This window comes from Narcine bancroftii, chromosome 10, assembly GCF_036971445.1.
Source record: "Narcine bancroftii isolate sNarBan1 chromosome 10, sNarBan1.hap1, whole genome shotgun sequence".
NCBI classification, from domain to species: domain Eukaryota; kingdom Metazoa; phylum Chordata; class Chondrichthyes; order Torpediniformes; family Narcinidae; genus Narcine; species Narcine bancroftii.
In genome coordinates this window covers 27,826,773-27,848,663 of record NC_091478.1, presented here as the reverse complement: position 1 = coordinate 27,848,663, position 21,891 = coordinate 27,826,773, and the positions used below count along the sequence as shown (strand labels likewise).

General features: G+C 45.9%; 1 protein-coding gene across 6 annotated transcripts in view; it reads right to left on the bottom strand.

Moving 5' to 3' along the window:
• LOC138744351 (CREB3 regulatory factor-like) overlaps positions 1 to 13,576 on the bottom strand; it is a 69,431-nt gene extending 55,855 nt beyond the window's left edge. For all 6 annotated transcript variants that reach the window (XM_069900353.1, XM_069900352.1, XM_069900358.1 and 3 more), the window contains exons 1-2: positions 13,480 to 13,576; positions 1,820 to 1,898 (exon numbers count right to left, since the gene is read on the bottom strand). The gene's annotated coding sequence lies outside the window, so the exon portion shown is untranslated. The remainder of the gene's footprint in view (positions 1 to 1,819; positions 1,899 to 13,479) is intronic.
• Positions 13,577 to 21,891: the final 8,315 nt, after the last annotated feature.

The window sequence follows — 21,891 nt, the reverse complement described above, 5'->3', positions numbered from 1 at the left end:
AGGCTATGCAGCCCATCAAGTCTGTCCTGCCATTTAATCTGAGCTGATCAATTTTCCCGCTCAGCCCCACTCCCAAGTCTTCTCCCCATATGTGTTTCTCAATCTTTTGCTTTCCACTCACATACCAGCTTCACTAATCCTTTAATAAGTTCAGAGCACCAATGGGATCCTATGCCATAGATGCTCTGCAGTTAGTAAGGAATTCTGTAAGGTGAGTGGAAAAAGGTTGAGAACCACTGCTTTATGCCCTAGCTAATCAAGAACCTATCAATATCTGCCTTAAATATATGAACAGGTGATGATGTTGTTACATGCTCTGACCAGATAATGCTTGGATAGGCATCCATGGAAAGGCCATCACATCCTGCCTCCCTCAAGTGCCCTCAAGCCTGTGGACCTCTTCGGAAGCAATCACGAGTCTATGCACATTTGTGTGCCCTTGTCAGTCCTCACTCCAGGATGTTGGTGAATCCAATGGTTATCTGCCCATCTATTCATTAAAACTAGCTGCCTCTTCCCCCACCCCCAGGACCAGAGGGAACAGGCTCAGAATAAAAGGACGTCCCTTTAGGACAGAGATGAGGAAAAGTTTCTATAGCCAGAGGGTGGTGAATCTGTGGAACTCATTACCATAGACAGCTTTTTCCCAGCCATGTAAATGGGAAAGGATGTCAAAGCGGGAGCTCTCTCTCCTGAGCCTGCTTCCCCCATTCATCTGAGGAACAGAGTTACAGGGAAAAGTTAAACAGGTTAGGACTTTATTCCCTGGAGCGTAGAAGAATGAGGGGAGATTTAATAGAGGTATTTAAAATTATGAGGCGTATAGACAGAGTATATGCAAGCAGGCTTTTTCCACTGAAATTGGGTGAGAGTAGAGGCTATGGGTTAAGGGTGAGAGTAGAGGCTAAGTCACCAGAACCTGCCACCCTGTCCCAAATCAGCATCGCACTTCTGGAGCCTCTGGCCCAAAATAAAAGGATCTTCCTTTAAACTGAAGACAAGCAGGAGGCTGCAGACGCTGGAATCTGAAACCAAACACAACCTGCTGGAGGAACTCAGTTGGGTCAAGCAGCAACTATGGGAGAGAAAGAACGGTCAATATTGTTTCTCCCCACCAGATGCTGCTCGACCTGCCAAGTTCCTCCAGCAGGTTGTGTGTTCAGCTCCTTCAACCTCTATCAGGAAAAAAACTTAAAACTGATCCTGAATAAACTAATTTAAGGGAGAGATTGATAGGTTCTTGATTAGCCAGGGCTTCAAAGGTTATGGGGAGAAGGCCGAGTAGTGGGGCTGAGTGGGAAAATAGATCCGCTCATGATTAAATGGTGGGGCAGACTCGACGGGCTGAATGGCATATTTCTACTCCTATGTCTTATAGTCTAAACAAGAGCCCTTACAATAGCTAAGTCCATTTTTTTTAATATACACACAACAAAACATCCGGAGGGTTGGCCAATTAACTCACACTAAACACAGTCAAACAGGGGCAAGGTTTGGGATGGAGAGTGGGACAGGGAAGAGAGAAGGGGTAGAAGGGTTTGGGGGGAAGAACCTGGAGGCCAGGCAGAGCATTGATATGATTAACCTTTCGCCAAGAATTGGAGAAGCAGAGTGATCTCCAAGGCTTATGGCGCTGGTGGAGATGACAGAGATGTTGGAGGGATGTGAAAACAACCGCAAACTGTTCTCTCTCCCCACAGCATTGCCTTAAATAGCCTTGCATATTAAAGCTGAAACACCAAGGCCACCATCTAAAAGCAGAAAACATTACACAAGCATAAAAACCCCACCATATGACACAGTCGCACAGATCACTCACCATCGTCTCCACCATCTCCAGCTGAATGATTTCACCAACAGTGGTTCTGTTGCCAGTTATCTCCCATTTACTGAAGGACCTGTGGAAACACAGGCTCAGATTTAACAAGCACATTAAAAAAAAAGCCGAGCTCCTGCAAAACTGAAAGTTCAATACACTTAGCTTTGTTTCTTCCTGCTTCAAAAATGGGTCTCCCCACTCTGCATGCAAAACCCAGCTCCAAAAATATACTTTGCAGATAGTACAGAGGTCAGCTCATTTCTCCAGAGTGCATAAAAAAAAGTTCTGAATTATTAGATTGATTTTAGGTATCAACTCTTCACCAGAACCTGCCATCCTGCCCCAAATCAGTATCGCCCGTCCGGACCCTCTGGCCCCCATGAAAGGATCTTCCTTTAAACAGCAGGAAGCTGCAGAGGCTGGAATCTGAAGCCAAATGCAACCTGCTGGAGGAACAGAGTGGGGTTGTGGGAAAGAAAGAACGGCCGACATTGTTTCTCCCCGACAGATGCTGCTCGACCTGCCGAGTTCCTCCAGCAGGTTGTGTGTTCAGCTCTTTCAACCTCTATTAGGTAACAAACTTAAAACTGATCCTGAATAAACTAATTTCATTATTACATTACAATTCCAAATAGTGTCAATTTACAACTCCTCTCAACGTGTAGGCATTAAGGAGCATCTTGAAAAATATGAACACAGTCGATCAGATATCTTAAACCTTAAAATTAAGATAAACAACACACAGGTCTAGCCTGCAGCAGGATCATCATATATTTTTTTAAATTAAAATTTGTGGGCACATCTCAGATGGAAGGAGAGGGACAATGCATTGAAAAGAGCTGCATGTTATTTCAGGTTTTATCCTATCATTGATCAATGTTACATTTCTGCAGTGCAATGATTTTCGCCACTGACAGTATTCGACAAAATTTTCGTTCCCACCCCACAATTAACACTGCTTGCACATCTCATTGTCCATTGATTAATGACATTATGAGACAAGATCTTTCTTCCCCCACCATCTCTTGTCCAAAATAACTTTCCACTGAATTTGAATGGTGGCTCAGCAGTTAGTGCAACGCTACTACAGCACCAGTAACCCGAGTTAGAATCTGGCGTTGTCTGTAAGGAGTTTGTACCTTTTCCCCATGTTTGTGACGGGTTTCTTCTGGAAGCTCTGATTTCCTTCCATCTTTCGAAACGTACGGGGTTGGTAGGTTAATTGGGGCATTTAGGGACATGAGTTAGTGGCTGGAAGGGTCTGTTATCATGTTGTACCGGATGTCTCAATTGAAAAGAAAATGTAAGATTGAATGTGCACCTATTAGAAGGGTCCACAGTACTTCTTATCTCCAAATTCACCAAGTCACAAGAAAGCAAGAAGCCTGCTGATCCCAGAGCGACCCACAGGCTGGAGGAGCTCAGCAGGTCAGGCAGCCTCTGCGGAAGGCAGTAGGCGTTACGGAATGAGACCCATCATCAGGAATGGGAAGGCCAAGTTGGAGTGGTGGGGGGGGGGGGGGGGGAGAAGGACCACAGGCCAGTAGGTGAACAGAGGCGAGAGGGGGAAGAAAGGAGCTGAGAGGTGATGGGGGAGAAAGAGGAGAGGGGTGGGAGGTAAGGCTGCATTCGAGGTTAAGGTGCCCTTCCTGACGCTGCATCACCTGCTGAGAATTTCCAGAATTTTGCCTTTGTTTCAGATTTCCAGTTTAAAAAAAATCTCCCTCAGCAAGCCATCTGTATAAACTTCAACGTTAAACTCTATTAGAGCCTCCATGAAAAATCAAGATCTTAAGCAACAGAATCCAGGATGGATTTGAATAAACTACTGCAGATTACATGAGTCAAACTAGCAAATATATACTATTCAAAGCATCAGCTGCGCTTCCTGGTGTGTTCAAGGAACTGTCTCCAAACAACTCCCATTCATACACTCCAAGAAGGAACTCAAGCATCCCTTGAACAAAGATGAAATAAGTCTGCAGACACTGTGATCGTAGGCTCTGAGAGTCAGGACACTCGTCTGAGTGCTACCGGTACCTTGCAACCTAGCACTACCCGTCGCATGGTCGGAACTAAATAGGTTCCCCCACCAGGCTTACCTGGTATGGAGGGTGACTAGACACCCTGCAGGATGAAAAACAAGACCCATCAAAGGGCGGATGAACCCTCTCGTAGGGTAAAAGCCGCCTAGCAAACACGTGCTGTGAATTGCGGAAAGGGCATCCGTTGCATCGAAGCTCGGTCTGGCCATTCACTGCAACGGAACCTCCCCCAGCCGTCTTGGACCTGACCAAGCCACTGGATCAGGAGGGAAAGTCGAGAGGGAGGGTCTGGATCTGTGCAACCCCATCTCACCTAAATCTATTCAAGCACCCGCTGTTCCTTTGAGGAGTGGGGTATCCTCATATCAAACTCCACAAACTGACTGAAAGGAACCATCATCCTCCTATGGGATGGAGAGCAAGAAAAGAGGCTCTTTAGTGGGGGTGGGGTAGGGGAGAGAAAAGAGAGAAGGGGGGGCCAGAAAAGTTGACATTAATGCCATTCGGTTGGAGGGTGTCCAGACAGAAGATGAGGTGTTGTTCCTTTAAATTGCGGGTGGTCTCAGTCTGGCAGTACATAAGACCATGGACAGACATGTCAGCAAGGGAATGGAATGGGGAATTGAGATGAGTGGCTACTGGGAGATCCACGCTATTGCGGCAGATAGAGCCGAGGTGCTCAACAAAGCGATCTCCCGCTCTGTGTCCAGACTCTCTGATGTCTAGACGAAAATCAACAATGATGAAATCAAACTATAGGAGGACAAGCCATCGTACCACTGCCAATTTCTCTCTGGGGTCACACCACGAGATTGAATTTATGCTTTCCGGTCTTGCTGTGACTTAGACACACTCCCTGACTGGTGAGCTGTTTGTGATGGGTGGGGATTGGAAGAGACTTACACAGCTTGAGATGGACAAATAACAGAGAGCCCAGCACAGCTGCAACAGTACAGAGCTGGAGAGAGGACACAAGGTCAGACAGAGAGGAAATTAAACACTCCCCCCCCCCAACTACATGACACAGCCTGCAATCTGCTTCATTGGTTTTTCCAGGAATTATGATCTGCCTGTCACCATTTCACTTTCGTTTCAAGTTGCCTCTTTCCAAAGGAGCCTGGCACACCTCCTCTCACACAAACCCTGCTCACATGATGTCAGCTGGTCACAGGAGCCCACACACCTGGGATACGGGGTGCATCCCATCCAAACCCACCATCCCACTGCAGGGCTGCACTGTCGAAGGCACCAGGGCACAATGATAGAGTTTGTTTTACGAGCAAGCCAGTCAGGCATCTCATCAGCCCTTCTGGTCTGTGCCAAACTATTGTTCTCACTGACCTACACCCAGTCCATAGCCCTCCATATCGCTCCCATCCATGTACCTGTCCACATTCTTCTTAAATGTTAAAAACTGAGCCCACATTCACAACTCCAGCTGGAAGCTCGTTCCACACTCCCACCACTCTCTGTGTGAAGAAATTCCCCCTCATGTTCGCCCTAAACTTTTCCCCTTTCACCCTTAATCCATGTCCTCTGGTTTGTACCTCACCTACCCTCAGTGGAAAAAGCCCATCTAGAGTCCAGTGGTTCTCAACTTTTTTCTTTCCACTCACATTCCACTTTAAGCAATCCCTATGCCATCGGTGCTCTGTGATTAGTAAGGGATTGCTTAAGGTGGTATATGAGTGGGAAGGTGGAGAATCACTGCTCTAGACCCAATTGTTACTGAAATATTTTGGTTGAGAAAAATTGTCATTGGCCCATTTCCTTTGGAGTTCTGAAACCGTGCACATAACAAGTCAATTAGGTACGATTAAAACAGTGTTTTTAAAACTTTTTCTTTCTACCTACATCCCACCTTAAGCAATCCTTACTAATCACAGAGCATCTATGGCATAGGGATTACTTAAAGTGGTATGTGAGTGGAAAGAAAAAGGTTGAGAACTACTGGTCTAGATCCTTCAAAATTTTAAATACCTCTATCAAATCTCCTCTCATTATTCTGCCCTACAGGGAATAAAGTCCTAACCTGTTTAACCTTTTCCTGTAACTCAGTTCCTGAAGTCTGGGCAACATCCTAGTAAATCTTCTCTGCATTCTTTATATTTCATTGCTATCTTTCCTGTAGTTAGGTGACCAAAATACACACAATGCTCCAAATTTGGCCTCACCAATGTCTTATACAACTTTACCATTACATCCCAATTCCTGTACTCAATTCTTTGATTTATTAAGCCAAATGCTGGTATAGCTGGTAAGACATGGTTGAGAAGCACAGAGTTAAAGAGGGTGCTCAAAAGGGCGGCACAGTTAGTGCCACACTGTTACAGTGCTAGGGAATTGGGTTCAAATCCGGCGCTGTCTGCAAGGGGTTTGTACATTATCCCCGTGTCTATGTGGGTTTCCTCCGGATTCTCCAGTTTCTACCCACATTCCAAAACCTCTTGGGGTTGTAGGACATTTGGAATATTTGGGTGGCCCTCGCTTGTTGGCCAGAAAGGCCTGTTCCTGTGCTGTTATGTCTGAATTTAAAATGGTACAGAGCAAAGGGTGAATCGTTTTACTAGAGCCACATACCAATGTGTTGGAGGAACACAGCAAGTCACCCAGCATCCACAGGAAGTAAAGGTTTCAGGCCTGGGCCCTTCATCAGGAATAAGTACAGCCAGGTGCCTGAATAAAAAAGTTGGGGGAAGGAAAGGGATGGGGGTGGAGCATGGGCTAATAGGTGGATGTCGGTGGGAGGGTAGAAGAGGAAAAAAAAGCTGAGAAATGTTGAGGGAAGGGGCAGAGGGTATTTAAGCACCAAGCCACCATTAGGGGCAGGAGAGGTGGAAATCCCACCTGCTTTCAAAGTGGATGCAACAGATGTCAGGGCATGATCGAATCCACAAGCAGCATTACCACAACATGGATGGCATGGTTGGCATAGCAATTAGCGCAGTGATCAGGACCGGACCAGTTTTCGAATCCTGCGCTCTCTGTAAGGAGTTTGTACATTCTTCCCGTGTCAGTGTGGGTTTTCCCCAGTGTCTCCAGTTTCCTCCCACCATTCAAAACATACTGGAGTTGTAGGTTAATGAGCTGTAAATTTGGCGGCATGGACTTGTGGGCTGAAATGGCCTGTTACCGTGCTGTATGTCTAAATTTTTTTTAAAATTACAACCTTGCCTCTTGTGGCAGTTTTCTGGGTACAAGCTACTGCTATGTCAGGACAGGGAATTCACTTCAAAACATGTCTCGCTGGCTAAAATGAAAATCAAAAGCACAGATGATAGAAGTCTGAACTAAAAACTGAAAATGCAGAAATACACAACAGGTTGGGCAGCAGCTGTGGAGAGAAGAAGAGACTCCATAAATGGGGATCTTCATAATTTGAATGTTGACATTTTCCTCTTTCAAATGTTGCCAGAGCTGCCAGCGCCATTTCCTGCTTTAATTTATTGATTAAATTGCCCTTTGAAATATTTTCACTCATTCTGGACAAGTACCATTCGTCTGCCCAGTACAGAGTCTTGGACACCTGACCTCTCTCTTCACCCAACACCATCGAGGCAAGGAACTTCACTGACACGTCACGAATCCGAGTTCTTCACCAGCTAATCAGTGGTGTTAGGACAAGTGACTGGAATCTCAGTGAGGAATCCTTGAGGTGGGAGAGTGGGTGGGGGGTGTTGTCCTAGCCAGGGCGAGGACAATATACAAAAACAACTCGGAATGGGAGAGGGGCCAGAAACCTGGAGCAAAACTGGGCAGATTGTAGAGCTGGGAGAGGTTTAAGAGACAAGGGAAGCGAGACCAAGGAAGGAATCAGGAATGTATAAAAAAATGAGGAAGTCAAACAGTAACCCCCCCCACCCCCCCCCACAACTCCATTTCAGTGAGCGAGACCACCAAGGGAGAATGTTTGGGGGATCGAGTTCAATAGCCATGAGCTCACAAAACTCTGATTAGACCACACTTGGAATATTGCGATTAGTTCTGGTCACCTCATTACAGGAAGGTTGAGAAGTTTTGAAGAGATTACCTGGATTGGAGAATCTGTCACATGAAGCAAGTGACGAAGGATGAGACGTGATAGAGTATAGAGGATTATGAGGGGCACAGATAGGGTGGGCAGCCAGCACCTTTTCTCCTGGGGTGACAGTAGCAAATACCAGAGAACATTTGTTTAAGGTGAGTGGAGGAAAGTTTAGGGAGCCGTCATAGATAAGTTTTTATAAATATGCAGAGAGTGGTGGGTGCCTGGTATAATGGGGGCATCCAAAACAGTTTTAGATAGGCACATGGTTGCAAGAAAAATAGAGGGAGGGAAGGTTTAGATTGTTGAGTAGGTTTATATAGGTTGGCACAACATCATGGGCTGAAGGGCCTGTACTGTGCTAGAACATTCTATCTTCCATCCTTCTACTTTGGAGCTGCTATTCCCCCATCCTGCTGCCTGTTTTCGTATCTTAGTTCATCCACCCGGAATCATCAGTCTCTCCCAGTAACCACACGGATCTCTCCATGTTTACAGTACCTACTCCCTCGCCCTTTCACCCAGACACTACCCACACCGGTTCCACAGGGGTTCTGCAGACACTGCTGCTCCCCTGCAGAACCCTCCACCACCAGTCCCAAGCCCACCAAGAAGAGCAGAGTGAGCTGCCACAATCACTATATCCCAGTAGCACTCCCATCTATTGCGATGAAATGCTTTGAGAGATTGGTCGTGGCCAGAATTAACTCATACCTAACCAAAAATCTGCTGCATTGCAATTTGCCTACTGCCACAATCTCTCCTCAGCAAATGTAATCTCACTGGTTCTCCCCTCAGCCCTAGATCACCTAGACAACAGCCACACATAAATCAGGCTGCTTATCAGCGATTACAGCTCAGCTTTCAACACCATCATCCCCTCAGTACTGGTCAGCAAGCTTCAAAACCTGGGCCTCTATGCCTCCCTCTGGAAATAGACCCTTGACTTCTTTATTGGAAGACCTCAGTCAGTGCAGATCAGTAACAATGTCTCCTCCTCACTGACAATCAACACATGCCCATCTCAAGGATGCATGCTTAGCCCACCGCTCTACTCTCTCTACATCCATGACTGTGTGGCTAGGCACAATTCAAATGCCATCTACAAATTTGCCTACACCACAGATGGCAATGAGGAAGTTGTACAGGAGTGAGATGGATCAGCTGGTTGAGTGGTGTCACAGCAACAACCTTGCACCCAACACTAACAAAATTGAAGAACTGATTGTGGACTTCAGAAAGGGCAAACCAGAAGAACACGAACCAGTCCTCATCAAGGGCTCAGCAGTGGAGAGGGCAAAGAACTTCACATTCCTGGGAGTCACAGCTCTGAAGACCAATCCTGGGGCCCTCCACGTTGATGCAATCATGATGAAGGCTCGTCAGCAGGAGATTTGGTACTTCACCAAAGACTCTTGCAAATTTCTACAGGTGTACCGTGGAGAGCATTCTGATCAGTTGCATCACTGTCTGGTATGGAGGTGCCAATGCACAGGACAGGAAAAGGCTACAGAGAGTTGTGAACTCGGCCAGTCCCATCATGGGCATCACTCTTCAGTCCATCTATAGGACATCTTAAAGACATCTACAAGAGGCAGTCTCTCAAGAAAGCAGCCTCTATCCTCAAGGACCCCCACCACCCAGGGCTCTGCCCTCTCCACACTGCTACCATCAAGGAGGTACAGGAGCCTGAAGACGAACACCCAATAGCACAAAAACAGCCTCTTCCCCTCTACCATCAGATTTCTGAATGGACAATGAACACAGACATGACCTCACTTTTTTTCTCTTTTGCACCAATTATTTATTTTTCAATAGTTTATTTATAGAAATGCAATTTAGAGCAATTTTGAATCTCTCATGCCCAAAAAGCTGCTGCCACAAAGCAGCTAATTTTGTAACACCTACTTGTGACAATAAACTTGATTCTGATCTGACCTCCTCAGCCTGACAAACACGAGAATTGAATCAGAGGTCAGACTCAGCCAAGCTGGTGCCCAGAGGCATCAAACCAGTAATTAAGGATCACCTCTGCTGAAGCTGCCCCTTACGGTCCTGAACCAACCACTCTCTCCCTGCAAGACCAAAACCCCCACCAGCTCCTCTGTTACGAAGGCCAAAACTTGACAGTCTGTGAAATTTTTTAAAACTGCAGATGAAGGAAATCTGAAATAAAGCCAAAATAAAATACTGAAAACGATCAGCAGGACTGGCAACATCTGTGGAGAGAGAATTGAAGGCCCTTCATTGGAGCTGGGAAAGACACGAGGTTGTGGGACATTTCAGAAGGACGCAGTTCTATCCTGGGCTGTTCTATCTCTCTTTCCCCCCCCCCCCCGCCCCCACCCCAGACCTTATCCTATCAGTTTTCCATCCACCCCGGACAATATCTTATTGGCTGCTGAGCCCCATCTCCCCACCACCACCAGGAGTAGTAAAACGGGGCAGTTTACTAAACCACTCCACAGACTTCAGGTCACGAAGACAAAGCCTTGGAAGATCCCAGTTTCTGTAGGCGGAACAATGCCAACATTTGTATCATGAGGACTACTCACTCTGCCACAAGTTCCGTCTCCTCCTCCCCACTCCCACCCCGCCCCCTCTCCCGGCCAGTGTCTCAGTGCAAGGCAGACTACAGAAAGAACAGCTTCTGACAGGAGGCCACACTGAACACCAAACCCCACAGAAAACTTCACCACTGCCCCACTCACAGAGCCCTTGGCATTGGTCATCTACCACCGAAACTTCTTGCATACCGTCATCAACCCAGGCACTCTGCATCCTGCCCGCTGCTCGCCAGAGGTGCCGTTGAGACCAGCTCACTGCGCACCACTAATCCTGGTGTTCATCCACTCTCTACCTTCCAGTCACTTCCTGCATCTCCCTTACTTTCCAATGATTCCCTATTTCCCAGGCATTCCCTTCCACAGTCCCAAACTCTTCCAAATTTTCCTGACCATTCCCATGACACATTTCTCCCACCTTTAAATTCAGTATCCAAAGTATACTTTGTTCCCTCAACGGTCCCACATTTTTTTCCCCAGTCATGACCTCGCCTTCCCTTCCCCACCCCCCAACTCCGCCCCCTTCCCACCTATTCACTGGCATTATCCAGTTAATTTTGTCTCTTTCCATCACTGTATTACATACCATCTTTCTACCTCCGCCACAATGTGTATCCTAGACTGTTTCAGAGAGATTGCGGATTGACCAGTCTCCATTCTGACTGATCTCTTGTTCTCTCCTCAGTGGTTTCATCATCCACTCAAAACAAACCCCAATATCTCACCACTCACAACATTGCCTCTGCAATTGATGAATTAAGTTTCAAACAAATACAGCAGCAGCAGAACTCTCTGAAGCAAGTCTACACTGGTACAGTAAAAACACGACACTGGAGAAAGTCAGCGTACTTTATGCAGGAAAGATAAAGATACAAAACCAATGTTTTGGGTTTGAGCCCTTCATCTACACTAGTGCAGGGAGTTTCCAGCATCCTGTGTTGTTCCTGAAACCAGGAATCTCCAGAGAGGAGAAGGAGTCACTGGCCCTCAAAGCCCACTCTGCCAGTCACCATACCATGGTTAATCCTTGAAGCAAGATCCCGATCCATTGATGCCTCTCACCCCAAGAGCATGTGTAACTTTTTGAGTGCATTTAATGACCTGGCTATGATGGTGTTCTGCAGGACTCAATTCCACAGGTTCACCATCTTCTAGCTGTAGAAATGTTCCAAATGGCTTTCTCATTATCCCTAGAGTGTGATCCCTGCTTCAGAACTCACTGACCATCTAGGTCATTAATTCCAGTTCCAACCTGTTGGAATAATTAAGCTCAAGTGATCCTGTCTGGCTCACAGGAAAAAGAATCTCAGGTTTGTATGTGACTCGGAGAATTAATCTGAACTTTGAATTCCTTGCTCTGGTAAATAGCAGCCTCATGGATGCAATTTCTCTTCGTACACCAAGGAATTTTCAAACTCAAAAAGAACCATATTTTGTATTTATCTCTAAGTTAATGTGTACAATTGTAGTTTCCTCATCCCCCCATGAAGTACCTGTCCAGCTGCAGAAATGAAGAATTTCAGTGTTAAATAAACAATGTAGATGACAATAAATTCATTAAGAAAATACAGAACACTACTGTACAGTTCAGGCCCTTCAGCCCTCAATGTGCTGACCCATATATTCCTACAAAAAAACCCTCCCCACCGTGTAATCCTCTATTTTTCTGTAATCCACGTGTCTAAGAGTCTCTTAAATGCCCCCAATGTTTCAGCCACCACCACCATACCTGACAAGGCATTCCAGGCACCCACCTTGCTCTGTGTAAAAAAAAACACCCCTAGCATCTCCCCCAAACTTTCACTTTGTACAGATGTCCTGTGGTATTTGCTATCACTGGCTGGGGGGGGGGGGGGGGTGGGAAGAAGGTGCCTGTCAGAAGTCAGAATCTTATAGACCTCGAAGTCTCCTCTGATCCTTCTGTGCTCCAAATAGAAAAGTCCCAGCATCTCATAGGCCTTCTCAACTATCCTATCACTTTAAAAGCAAAAACTGAAAGATAATGCAACCTTCCCAGCTCTTAAAGGGGCCTCACTTCCCTCCCTTGTCCCTAGAATCCCATGGTATTGTTTTAAACTGAGGGACACACTAACTTTCCACAAGTTAAACCGTGTAGTCGAGCCGTTTGCTTTCGACTCCTGCTCTGTACCAATAACAGGGAATTTCCCACAAGGTCGGGTTACAGATCGAGGAGGTGGAGCTATGAGCAAGTCTCACATAAACATGCCCCTCCCAAGTTTGGGAGAGGGACAACTCTGAACGTTTTTACAGAAACTTTACCCCCTCAACCCCCAAATACGGAGAAGTTAGAGGGTTTAAAGAAGGGATTGCCTGTGGGAGGAATTGAAAGAGAGTCATTGCAATGTCGAGAGGGGGTAGAAACCGCCCTCTCTGAATGTTGTTCCTTGAAGGAACGGCCTTGCTGACCTTTACATGATGTACTGCCCCTTTAAAAGGCAGCGACCTGGCACCTTAGCCAAGCGCCTGTTTCTCCCTCGAAGCTTTCAGCGGTGACAGACTCCCCTCTATACAATGTATCAGTTTATTGTATAAAAATACTGTACAATGTATCCACTTGTTGCAACAAAATAGCTTCCTTCCCCGTCCCTCAGGTTTACAAGGTGCAGCGTTAGAGCCCGGGGGTGGTGGTGATGGGGTGGGAGGGGGAGAGAAGGGAGCCAGCGAAAGCCTGAGTCCCGAGGTGCCCAGAGTGACGGAGAAGGTCCCGAGTGACGGTAAGGGGGGAGGGGGGGCCGGGGAAGAGAAAGAATGTAATGTTCCGGAATGACGGTGGGGTCCCGGGGTTACTGGAGTGACGGGGTGGGGGTGGGGGGTGGTCCTGGAGTGATGGGGGTCCCGGGGTGACAGCGGCCCGGAGTGACAGGGACAGGCGGAGAGGTGTGCACTCAGGACAGCTGATGCACCCGGGCCGAGCGTCAGGCGGGGCGAGGCGGCAGGGGCTCCCGGGAGCAGCGGCAACACAGCGGTTGGGGGGGGGGAGAAGAGAAACGGGACACCTCAACTTACTCTGCAGCAGGTGCCCAGCGCTCCAGCAGCGGCTGAACCACGGGCAGAGCTCTCCTTCTCCCCAGCAGCACAGTTTGTTTTGATTCCGTGGAGCTGATCATCTGACCGAGTGCTCAAACCCTGCCCCCTTCTTTCCCCTGTCACATGCTCCCCTGTCACCAGCACAGTTAAAGCGGCGATGTCTGTTCTGTGCTCAGAACCATTCCCCTCCTGCAGGGCAACAACGAGCTGAGTTTGGAAAGGGCATTATCTTTCAGTTTGTTTTCTTCTCTATTTCCCACGATCTCCAAAAACTTCAATTGGGTTAAAACAATGCTGGAGAAACTCAGCTGAACAGTGTACAGGTGTTCCTCAACTTACGATGGGACTGCGTCCCGATAACCCCTTCTTATGTCCAAAAAGACTACAGGTATACCTTGAATAACACCGACTGCGCTGAATCAGTGCCCACACTGATTCCACTGCCCCGCTGTCTCCCAACAGCGCTGTATCAGTCCCTGCAAACTTTCCGACTGAACTAAAAGTGATTGACCAAGGAGGCTACAAATAATTCACCTGAGAGAAATTATCAACGTTTACTGGAAAAATACATGATGCTTGCGATTTCCTTATTTAATGTATTATATGTAAGTAAATAACAAGTCAACACAGTAACTTTGAACAATCGTAAGTCAGACCACAGTAAGTAGAGAAGCACCTGGTACTTTACATATCAAAGATAAAGATACATGACCAATGTTTGGGGCTTAACCCTTGGTCAAGGTGTGAGCAAAATAGAGGCAGGCACCTGGAAGCGTGTCTACATTTTGCTCTTACCTTGATGAAGAATTCAAGCCCCAAACATTGTTATGTATCTTTATCTTTGCTCGATAAAAGACACTGTTTGGCCTGCTGAGTTTCTCCAATATTATTTTTACTTCATGGTGTCTGCAGACTTTCGAGCCTTACTCCTAACTTAATAGTGAATTCAGTTTTGTTAAAAAAAGAATCAGAGGGAAGGCAAACTCGAACAGCAAGGAAATAGGCCAACGTACCTAGGTTAGTTCCCCAGAGCTGAATGAATGCAAAGAGCAGAGGGGTTGGTTGTGACATTCCCATGGATTGTGGACTTCGGCGCAGGTAGCGGGGACAACAGCAGGCAGCTAGAGTGGAACTAGGCAAAGAACTGGTTCAGCCACAAGTGGAGGGAGGGAGGGCATGGAGAGAGGAAGTGGAGAGAGAGTAGGAGGTGAAGAGAAGGGGGTGGGAAGAGTTGGGGTGGAGAGAAAGGGGGTTGGAGAGAGGGAGCATGGAGAGAGAGGGGGTGGAGTGAGGGGGCTGGAGAGAGGGGATTGGAAAGAAAGGAGGTAGAGAGAGGGAGGTGAAGGGAGAAGGGGGTGGAGAAAGAGAGAGGGAGATGGATCTCAGTTTCTCTCTCCTTCCTTAAACCTTTGTCTCCCTTCCTCCAGCTCCCCACCCCTTCCCTTCCTTCATACAATTTATGAGCAGGAAAAGTCCATTCAGCCCTTTGGGCCTGTACTGCCATTCACTACTATCATTGCCGACCATGCAACCTCAGTCCCGTTTTCTCTCCATATGCATTGAACACTTTAACCATGACTTGGACTATAAGAGTGGCAAGAGTCTCCCTTTCTCCTTCCACACCCCCTGCTTCATTGACATGATCTATTGGGATTATTGTCTGAAGAGGGCGTGCAAAATTATTGAGGACCCATACCACCCTGCACATATAACCACTTACAGCACAGAACAGGCCAGTTCAGCCCTACTAGTCCATGCCGTAGCAAATCCCCACCCTCCTAGTCCCACTGACCAGCACCCGGTCCATACCCCTCTAGTCCCCTCCTATCCATGTAACGATCCAGTCTTTCCTTAAATGTAACCAATGATCCCGCCTCGACCACGTCTGCCGGAAGCTCATTCCACATCCCCACCACCCTCTGCGTAAAGAAATTTCCCCTCATGTTCCCCTTATAATTTTCCCCCTTCAATCTTAAACCATGTCCTCTAGTTTGAATCTTAATTGAAAAAGCCTATCCACATTTACTCTGTCTGGCATCTTTCAGCTGCTCCCATCAGTATTAGAGCCAGTGCCACCAGGCTGAGGAACAGCTTCTTCCCACGGGCAGTGAGAACGATGAATGACCAAAGGAACTGCTCTCAATAACTATCCGCGACTCTCAGATGTACAAAAGAGTATTTATTTATTTGTGTATATAAATACTTTTCCTGCATATGTATTGTTTGTCTGTATCTGTGTGTTACCAGAATGTCTGGTTGTGTGTCTGCATGTTTTGCAATGAGGACTGGAGAAAGCTGCTTTATTGAGCGACAATAAACTTGACTTGCCTTTAGCCAAAAAGGCCACATCCAGCTCCCTTCTGAATATATCCAACAGCTTCTAGACTGTCCTGTGGCAGAGAGTTTCAAAAGTTCACAACTCTCTGAGTGAAGACGTTTCTCCTCATCTCAGTCTTAAATGACTTCTCCTTCTCAGTCTGTGACCCCTTGTCTTGGACTTCCCCAACATGGAGAATATTCTTCCAGCATCAACCTGCCTTACCTCAATGAGATCCCCTCTCATTCTTTCAAATTCCAGTGAGTACAACCCTGGTCTATCCAGTCTGTCAATGTGGCAGGGCCCTGTCCTGTTCCAAAGGTGAAGGATTGATGAGCTCATGTTCATGGATGGTACCAGGAATTTGATTCCAAAAGAGAATGATATTCAGAGATTTGAGTATGCGTGGCAAACTCACTTGCTGTCACTTGGGCCATAGTTTCAATGGCAATTGTGGTTCGCACTGCACATTTGTTTTAGATTCCCTCTACACATCTCCCTCTGTTTTTAACCAATAATAGACTTTATTCACAATAAATTATTTACAAAAGGAAAACCATTCAAAGTCCCTTCTCACCCCTAGTGTCATGTCCATACGTTTCCGTCATTGAGTGTACATTGTTAAAAACCCTCTCTATTTACATCGTTGGCACCACTTTGATGCCTTGTCTGTGGTTTGAGGGGCTTCCCTTTGGTCTCAGCCCCTCAATACCCAGAAACTGAGGACTCTACACCAGCCATTCTCAATGGGGGCCCTGCGGTTACCCCTAGGGGCCACAGCACATTTAAGTAAAATGTACTTAGACGTTTGTTTCCCTCAAATGTTAGAATAACCAAGGAGATGATTGTGGATTTCAGGAGGAACTCAGGAGAACACAAACTAGTCCTCATCGAGGGGTCAGTAGTGGAGAACAAATTCCTGGGTGTCAACGTGTCCGAGGAAAAGTGAAGCAATGCCAATGAATAATGTGGATTTCACAAAGTTTAAGAAAGAATCGCCATTTAGATGGCAAACACAAGCAATGTGATACCTAGGTATACAGCTAAATAAAAACCTCGACCATCTATATAAACTAAATTACCATCCATTAATGAAAAAATTACAAGACGACTTAGAGCATTCGAAAGACTTACCACTAACACTGATAGGAAGGATAAACTGTATTTAAATGAACATTTTCCCAAGGATACAATACCTATTTCAGTCATTACCATACTCCTAACAGAGAAATTCTTCAAGGAGTTAAAGAAAATAATAAGGAAATTCTTATGGAAAGGGGGGAAACCGAGGATACCACTAGATAAATTAACAGAATGGTACAAACAAGGAGGCTTACAACTACCAAACTTTAAGAATTATTATAGAGCCGCACAATTAAGATACCTATCAGATTTTTATCAAACAAGGGAAAAACCAGATTGGACCAGATTAGAACTAGATAAAATAGGGGAGAAGATACCTGAACATATACTATATAAATGGGATGAAAAATTGGTGCAACGTAGGAATTCACCGGTATTGCATCATCTGCTCAACATTTGGAAGAAGATTCATGTAGAAAGGAATAAAACAAATTACCAACTACCAAAACTAATATTGACGCAAAATCAACTAATCCCTTTCACAATAGATAACCTTTCCTTTAGAGAATGGGAGAGAAAAGGGATCAAAAGAATCGAAAATTGTTTTTCGGGAAATAAATTATTATCTTTTGAACAATTGAAGGATAAACATAATATAACTCATGATACAATGTTTGAATACTACCAACTGAAAACCTACTTGAAGGACAAATTGGGAAACAGTCTGAGGTTACCAGAAGGAAGAAATTTTGAATATGTGATTACAGACACAATGATAATTAAAAAATTTGTAACAAACATGTACATCAAACTGCAAGAAAAGGAGAACGAGGAAACAAACGGTAAACCTAAACAAAAATGGGAACAAGATCGAAACATAAAGATAAAGAATGAAACATGGGAGAAGCTATGCTCCGGAACTATGAGAAATACAATAAACACGAGGTTATGCATGATACAATATAACTGGATACACAGGCTATACATCACACCTCAAAAGTTAAATAAATAGGACCCAACAGTATCAGACAGATGTTTTCGCTGTAAAAAGGAAATGGGAACATCAATTCATGCAATTTGGACATGTGAGAAAGTGGAAAAATTTTGGGAAGATCTAAACCAGATATTAAATAAAATCACAAAAAGCAATATACCAAAAAACCCAGAGATCTTCCTCCTAAGTAATATAAGAAACAAAGAATTTGGACTCGATTTGAATGGAGCACAAAAAAGATTTGTTATGATAGCCCTAGCTGTAGCAAAAAAATGTATTATGTCAACCTGGAAATTAGAAGACAACTTGAGAATACAACAATGGTACATAGAAATGAATAAATGTATTCCATTAGAAAAAATAACATGTAATTTAAGAAATAACATTACAATATTCGAACAAATATGGGAGCCTTACATGAAATACAATAGAGAAATCCTACCATGGACCTCCTAAAATGACAGAAGGAGAAGATAACGAAAAGAACTGACTCAGTAAAATTTCTTGTTTATTTTTATTAAATGACAACATTGTTTAACGGGTTTAATGTATCTTATAGATTGAACTTCAAATAAATGGGGAAGGGGGTGAGGGAGGGAGGGGGGAAAACAACACTATATATTTAAGAAGAAAAATGTCTGTTAGTATCTTGGTCAATATGGTTTACAGTGTGAAAAATAAAAATTTAAAAAAAACCTTGCCAGGTGAGTTTGTGAATCCAAGTCCAAGTGCAACGCTCTATGATCCAGGTAGTTTATGATGACCGTCTTCGGGAAAACATGAGATTAGTCCAACCTACACCTACGCGGCATGGGTCACCAGCAGGGTATGTGCTGAATGATTTCCAATGCTGTACTCATGTGTTCCTCTGGCATGAGCTATTCATAAATCACTTCAGCCCATTTACAATGGTCCTTAACAGGTCTTACGATACCACCCGAAGACTTTTGTGATCGACAGGAATGGGAAAAACTGATATAATTTCCATTGACAGGTTGAAGCCGGCGTATATTGACGGTCCATGTTCGGTGTTATAGCCACAGTCAGAGGACCAGACACACCCTTGCAGTTGGACCATGCATTGCCTGTCTTGCACAACTGTACGAGGTCGGGCCAAACTGTCAGCCCTCCAGACTGTTGTGTTGTGGGACAGTTCCAGTCGCCTCCTTGCATGGCCCGAAGGCTGGGGCGGTGGGGGGGGGGGGGGCTGTTGCGGTCATGTACTTACTTTCATTGGGAGCGGTGCTGACTGCCACTGATGATGCAAGCAATGCACCGCGGTGGGGGTAACAGCATACATGCACGGGTTTATTAAGTGTCAGGATATGGGTGATGAATCCCAGATGCTGGAGGAGGAGTGTGAGAGTGCCAGGATCACTGTGTGGCAGTGAGCCAATGGGATGGTCAGAAGAGTCTAACTGGGGAGTGTTTGGGGAGCTAAAGAATGTAATGTGTCTAGTGAATAATAAAAGAAAGTCGACTGCATGCTGTGCTGAAAGAAGCGAGTGAGTGTATTCTTTATTTGTTTATAACCTGTGTTAAATCAGTGCCATTACAAGGGCACGAGAAGGAGGGTATTGGGGGACCGAACTTGGGTGGGGCGGGGGGACGACGAATGGGAACTGCTCTGCCCAAGACTCCAGGAAATGGCAGAGAGCTGTGAACGCAGTTCAGACCATCACACACACATTGATGCTGCTTGACCCACTGAGTTCCTCCAGCAGGTGGGGTTTAGCTTCAGATTCAAGTCTCTTGTGTGTCTCCAGTTTACTATGCCCTTCATTGACTCCATCCCACCCCTCTGTCGACCCCGTCCATCTCTGTCGACCCCATCCGTCCCTCAATCAACTCCATCTGCCCCCTTCATCGACCCCTCTATTGACTCCATCCACCCCTCCATCTCCATCCTCCATCGACTCCATTTACCCTCCCATCTGCCCCCTCCATCACCATGCACCACATCTGTTGGCTCCATCTGCCCCTCCATCACTCCATTCACCCCTCCTGCTGCCTTGTGAAAGCCCTCTACATATCAAAGAGCCCATCCTACCCCCAAATGCGCCCTTTTCTTGTAGCCCCACACCCCCTCCATCAGACAGATACACTAACTCAAAAACATGAACCTCCTAACTCCTCCCTTTAACGTATGCCATCCTAAGTGATCAGAAACTTTTCTGATTTACTAATCAAAAAGATGATGTATTGCCCTCTTAACTGAATTTAGTCCCTGCACATGTAACATCACATGTTGCACTGCTGTCGTGTGACCTGCTGTACTTGGGCTGATTTGCCTGGACGGTGTGCAAAACAGCTTCTCACTACATTTCAGTATATGTGGCACTTAGCAATTAAAAACAATAAAGCCGGAGAGACCATGGGAAGAGAGCATGGGTCTGGGGGTGGGACTGAGAAAGGGAGTACCACTGGAACAGAAAATGTGTAGACGTGTTGGCTACTGTTGGTGAACCAGTTAGAAAATAAATCTTTCCACATAGAGTGAACCCTGTGACACTGGAACCTGTGGGAGGGTTCCCTTTATGAACAGATACTGCATTCGTCTATACCTTCCGTGTCCCAACAGGTGAGAGAGCAAACCCACCCACCGAGCCAGGCGGTGGCTCCTCTGTGCACTGGTTAAACTAAAGGGGCAGGTACGGGGACACTACCTCACTGAATCTATGAAGCATGTGGACCCTCTTGTAAAGTGGCAAATTTTTTTGTACAAACTGCAGCTATGAAGATTTACTCCTTTTATTTGATTCTGTGCTTGAGTATCACCCACAATCATATCGAATAGCAGAAGAGGTCAGAAGGACTGAATAGCCTTCTGTTTATTTTTCTATGTTGCCTGAGCTGCAACAGGCAGCATGATTCAGTGCTTTATTTCACAACAAGAATTTATTGTCCGCTGTTTTGCGGCAGGATTACAGGTGCAAATATTGGTATAAATTACATTAAAAATTAGTACAAATATAAGAGAAAGTGAAGTAGTGTCTGTGGTTCACTGTCCATTCAGAAATCTGATGGTGGAGGGGAAGAAGCAGTCCTTGTGCCGCTGGATGCTTGTCTTCAGACTCCTGAACCTTTCTCCCGATGGTAGCAGTGTGAAGAAGGCATGGCCTGGGTGGAGGAGGTCCTTGATGATGGAGGCTGCTTTCTTGAGACGCCGTCTATTGCAGATGTCCTCGACAGAGCTCATGACGGTACTGGCCGAGATGGCGCCTCCATACCAGAGAGTGATGCAACCAGTCAGAATGCGCTCCACGGTACACCATAGGGTCCCCATTGAGAATGGCTGGTGTAGAGTCCTTCATTTTCCAGGTATTGAGGGGCTGAGACCAAGGGGAAGCCCCTCAAACCACAGACAAGGCACCAAAGTGGTGCCCAATGATGTAAATAGAGAGGGTTTGTAACAATGTACACTCAATGACGGAAACATATGGACCCGACACTAGGGGTGGGAAGGGACTTAGAACAGTTTTCCTTTTGTAAATAATTTATTGTGAATAAAGTCTATTATTGGTTAAAAACAGAGGGAGAAGTGTAGAGGGAATCTAAAACAAACGTGCAGTGCGAACCACAATTGCCATTGAAACTGTGGCCCAAGTGACAGCAAGCGAGTTGGCCACGCGTACTCAATCCCTGAATATCATCCTCTTTTGGAATCAAATTCCCGGCACCATCCATGAACGTGAGCTCATCGATCCTTCACATTTGGAACAGGACAGGGCTCTGCCACATTGACAGACCAAATCTCAAACTCCTCACGTAGTATAACCGCCGGTGAGCCTTCTTCGTGATTGATTCCCAGGTTTGATTCTGGCTGATGTTGTGCACAGGGCCGGCACTATCATAAGGCCAACTAGGCAGCTGCCTAGGATGCAGATCTCAGGGGGCCACTGTTGAAGAGAGCAAATTGTGGCTCACAGTTCAGGTAGGCCGAGAGAAAGGTTTGGAGTGCGTGCCTGTAAGCTGACTACCAAGGCAAGGGTTCGGC